The sequence below is a fragment of the Miscanthus floridulus genome, unplaced genomic scaffold (genome assembly GCF_019320115.1).
Source record: "Miscanthus floridulus cultivar M001 unplaced genomic scaffold, ASM1932011v1 fs_505_1_2, whole genome shotgun sequence".
Lineage (NCBI taxonomy): Eukaryota > Viridiplantae > Streptophyta > Magnoliopsida > Poales > Poaceae > Miscanthus > Miscanthus floridulus.
In genome coordinates this window covers 54,842-60,000 of record NW_027096854.1, presented here as the reverse complement: position 1 = coordinate 60,000, position 5,159 = coordinate 54,842, and the positions used below count along the sequence as shown (strand labels likewise).

Here is a 5,159-nt window from a genome sequence, read left to right as displayed (position 1 = left end):
AAAAGAGAAAGCAGAGCATCACACTAAAGGGGACCAATTCATCAAACAAGTGCATCACGCAGCATCGGTTCACCGCACCTTGTCATGAACAGCACATCACCAGAGACATGGGACCAGTCCCACTCTCGTCCGTTTATAACCCCTACTATAAACTTTTAGTGCAAAGTAATACAAGCAGCAGCCAAGAGCTGGACGTAGGGACATTCTACCCGAACTAGTATAAACCTTAGTATAAACCTTATGTCTTCTTAGTATACCATCCGAGCCAGATGTGCAATATACAAATTTACTCGTTGGTGTTTACTTGAAATGCTGACACCACCCTCCTCGTCTGCCGCCACCGTTGAGGCCGTGGAGTACCCGTGGGCCACCTCCTCCTGGACACGTGCACCATTGTTAGTCAGTTAACCAGAATCATCAGTTTAGGCATGTCCTGTTTAATCGATTAGTTGAACTAGCAATTGACAAACAAAGCAACCCTCACTACTACATAAACGTTTTGTAGGGGTGGCTCAAGACTATTTGTAGGGGCGGTTTGGCCAGCCGCCCTTACCAAACCGTCTCTGACCAAGTGTTGTGGTCGCTCATCCTCTCATTAAAGAGATTCATTCCATCGGTGCTCAAGTCAAATCATACATTCATTGGGCCATCGCTGAATACTTTATGCTTCTTATCGAACCTTTGCCACTGACTACAATCAGTCGGGTGTGCAATCTTATCATCATCCACCTTGCGTTCATCATCCCTCCATGTCATGAGTGTGGCTTCTTTAGGGTTTAGAAAGATACGTCTCAAGCGGTCGATCACTGGTAGGTACCACATTACCAAGGCAGGAATTCTTTTCTGCTTTGCATCGTTGCCTAATAAATTTATCCACCTCTTCACGAAAACCTGCCTTGAACCTTAACGAACCATACATCCGAGAGTTCCTGTACTCCATCTTTTACAACAAAAACAAAACAAATATTAAAGGACTACTTATTCAGATATATATATATATATATATATATATATATATATATAAATGAATCAAATTAATAATTACTTGAGAATAATTGTATATACTTCAGATATATATGAATATAAATCAAATATAATTACATGAAGCATACAAACACATCATGGTAGAGGAAAATTAATTAATGGCCTATTTATCTATAAATAATTAAAATACATATTTGTTGATTACAATAAATAATTTCAAAGACAACAATTAGCAACAATTATATTTTACCCAATATCTTTCATGCAAACCCTAGTCCAATTTCATCAAACATAAATTTACAAAAACGAAATTAATAAAAAAAACCAAACCCTAGATCTAGATATACATGCACATGAAACATCTATAAAACTAACTAATTGTTCACTAAAATTAAGAAACATGAACCAAATAAAGGTACGATCTTGTTCTCCTACCTAATTTACCCTAGTACATTCAAAACTTGGGTCTAATTTGCTTCATAAGGAGCTCAAGCACCATAGAAGAGAGAAAAAAATAAAACTCTAATTACTCACTAACCAACCATTAAAACTTCAAAAAATGTGGAATAATATTTTTTTACCTTCTACAACCTCTCCATCAAAGGATTTGAGATCAAAACCTTCCCCTTAGTAGAGCAAATTTTGGAAGGTGCCTAAGACCTCCCCACCTTTCTTTCACGGGTTGGAGTGAGTGACCCGAGGAGGAAGAAAGTGTGGTAGGTTTTTTATATGTGGGTCATTTATAGGGGTGACTGGTGATTGAGCCGCTCCTACAAATGACAGTTGATTATACACGGGGCATTTGTAGGGGCGGTTCAATCACCAGCCGCCCCTACAAATAAAAACATCAGAGGCGGCTGGTGAGTGAGCCGCCCCTACAAATCATACCTATTTGTAGGGGCGGCTCGTATCACCAGCCGCCCCTGCTGTTTCATTTATAGGGGCGGCTGATCTCTAAGCTCCCGAACACGTCATTGTAGGAGCGGCTCCATCACCAGCCGCCTCTATAAAAAATTTATCCTATTACTATAAACCGTTTTTCACGTAGTGCCTATGATTGTTTATAGAGTTGTGATCTGGTTAGTTGAGAAATCTGCTCTCACAAAAAAATGGCAGCCTACCAGCTGCCATTATATAGGAAAAAAAAACTGTATGATACTTACGATTGCACATCATGCTATTGTCTCCGACCGGCGGCCAGATGCATATCCATTCCTTTGATCTAGTATCAATCAAATCGCATTTGCAACTGATCTTACCTTTGCATTTGAACACTGTAATAGCTAACGGGTTTCGAAAGCTATGTAAAAAGGGCAGGCAACAATGGAAGCTTCATTTTGGGGGTGAATCACTGATCTGTGCTCGAGCATTCTCCAGTGCGGTCGCCACGCCAAGCTCCGACTCCGAGGCAGCAGCAGCACCCGCTGCAAAGAGAAGAGAGCACAGAGACCAAGCCGTTCAAATCAAAGTCGGGAAGGTCCCCCAATCCGTAACTGGTCGACGTGGGACATCAGATGATGCCCAGGAACACATACCGAGAGGAGCCCAAGGCGCGGCCACGGCGTCGGCGCGAGCGAGGCAGAGCGAGAGCAGGAGGAGCACCGCGACGAGGCGGAGGACGCCGACGACGCCCGTCGCCGTCGCCGCTCCCGTGCCTGCGTTGCTGCTGCTGTTGCGCCATCACATTGCCAGCCCATAGGAGGCCGCACCTTTGTTACATAGGTAAGGAATTGTCCCTTGCGTGAGCCCGAGTTTGTTGAGATCTGAAAATAACTACAAAACAACTAACAACCTATACAAGATATGCTACAACAGAAAGATAACAACAGATCCTCGTCAACAACTAACCCGGCTCTCACGGTACAAGTTTGTTAACAGTGAGGCCGTGAGGGCCGGAGAAGCTTTGACCTGCGACTGCGCACAGTGGCCGCTTTTTTATAAAGCAAGCTGGCGGCGTCGTGCGACTGCCCTACCGTGGCCACGCCATGCGTGCGACAAGTGATGTGTGTCTGTGTCTGGCGGTGCGTGCTGCGGCAGCAGGACGCCAGTAGCACGGTTGGTCTGACGAGAACGAGATCCTCTGCGTCTCCCAGGAAAGGCCTCCTCGTCCTTCCAGGGGAAAGGACACGATGGATTCTCGTCGGAAACCGACTCCAACGGCCACTGACCACCGCAGCGTTCACATTCCGGTCGCGGTTTCGCGGACGCAGAGGATCCGCCCGGCCACGGCGTTGCGACTGCGGCGACCGCGCTCACACGGACCACGCCCAGCGGATCAACCACCGCATTATTCTGCTCCGCGAAACCCTGCTGCCCGGCTTGGACGGCGACCGCGCTCACACGGACCACGCCCAGCGGATCAACCACCGCATTATTCTGCTCCGCGAAACCCTGCTTCCCGATGCATTGCCGGGGCTGGGCACATGGACGAGGATTAGCTATCGCAGAGAGAGACAGAGAGCTAAACGCTCTGCTAACCACTGACCGCTCGCGTTATTTAAGCATTTGAATATGCTAATCCCAGCTTAGGATCTCGCTCAGCTGCGCACATCAGGCGGCGCTGTTCATACACTGTTCATACACTGTAGCGTTTTGTTTTTATTTGGTAGTAATTGTCTAATCATTGACTAATTAGGCTCAAAACGTTCGTCTCGTAGAGTATAACCAAACTGTGCAATTAGTTTTTGATTTTGTCATCATTTAGTACTCCATACATGTACCACAAGTTTAATGTGACGGAGAATCTTCTTTTTACATAGTGCTAAATTTTGGAAAATGGGAAACTAAACATGGCCGTGATTGGTTACGTGGGTGTCCACCTCAACCCAACCTCGGGATGCAAAAAAAAAACGCCCATAGCCTGGCTATTCAGTCTAGCTTGTTCGATGCCGATGACACGTCTGTCGACCAATTTATTTGGCCCTGTGTATGAGCAAGGGAAGGGCGGCAAGGGCTAGGGTCACCACTTCTTTAGCGCGCACTTATTCCATGATAAACATCACTGCTGTCATGACCCAAGATTCACCCTTTGTAAAATTTTTGCTAACACCCTTATTAAGTCTAATGGCGCATTCGCTCTGACTTCTCAAGTCACAACTCTAGGCGTAATCCTGAAGAAGCTCTTTTATTCCTAGATGACCAAAATATAATCTTTAGCGTGGACTCATGGCGTATCTCTTTATCGACCATTCCATGTCGATTTTTTTAATTTTATCATTTTTTGGAAACTAATTTTAAATTTAATATGGTCGGTTTTTAAAAAAAAAACTAATAGTTTTAGCCGTGCCTATTGTCCTGGCGCGGCCAAATTCCTGTGCCGCGCCATGCATGGTGGCGCGGCAGCGGGCTAACGTGGCGACGACCGGAATCGCGACCGGTGACGTGGCAAGGCTCTGCCGCGCCACCTATCTTGGCGCGGCAGTGCCGCGCTCTGATCCATGGCGCGGCAGAGCCGAATAAAACCGCCGCGGCCAGTCCCGCTGTCCAAGCAGCAAGGCCGCGCTGGCCGCCGCGCCCGCGTCCGTCCGCGCCAGCCCGCCGCCGTGCACGCCGGCCGCCGCACTACGAACGCCGGCAGCCCGCCCCTCGCCCGGCCCTCCATTGCCGCCTCCCTCCCTTCCCTTCCATTCCCCAGCCGCCTCCCTCCCTTCCCTTCCATTCCCCAGCCGCCTCCCTCCCTCCTCGTCCTCGTTCAAGGTAATGACGCACATTTTATTTTCGTTTGAAAGGTGGATAGGATATTATGAATGGGAGTTAAGGTTAGGAGGAAAATTATCTTTGGGAACTATGGTCTACGGTTTGAAGGAAGATATTAGTTTGATTTTGTTAATGTTAAGGTTAATTATTTAGTTAGAAGTATGTTTACCATGTATTTTTTTTGTTTCTATAATTATCGATTATATTATTTTAGTTGCAATGCAAATGATTATATTTTACATTAATTTACGTTGTTTTTATTGATGTTTAATTTGAACCATTTTATTAGATAGAAGACATGTTTCGGGAGCAGTTATGGCGAAAACGGGGTCGTCCTAGAGAATTATACCCCAACGAGTCTAGCAAAGATGCCCCCGTCCCTTCTGAACTCTATGTCCCTAACTCTAACTGTGGTCGTCTGGCCGACGTGTTTCAATCGAGACATCCGGACACAACGGCTCGTTGCTTCTACACATGCA

General features: G+C 46.3%; 1 long non-coding RNA gene across 2 annotated transcripts; it reads right to left on the bottom strand.

Moving 5' to 3' along the window:
* Nucleotides 1–143: 143 nt before the first annotated feature.
* Nucleotides 144–2,744, bottom strand: LOC136532014 (uncharacterized). Of its 2 annotated transcripts, XR_010778154.1 has the most exons (4): nt 2,520–2,744; nt 2,244–2,408; nt 485–940; nt 144–377 (listed from the first exon to the last, which is right to left on the bottom strand). It is a non-coding gene; the product is annotated as an uncharacterized lncRNA (long non-coding RNA). The 2 variants fall into 2 exon arrangements; XR_010778153.1 differs by having other exon boundaries at nt 144–940.
* Between the last annotated feature and the right edge of the window lie 2,415 nt (nt 2,745–5,159).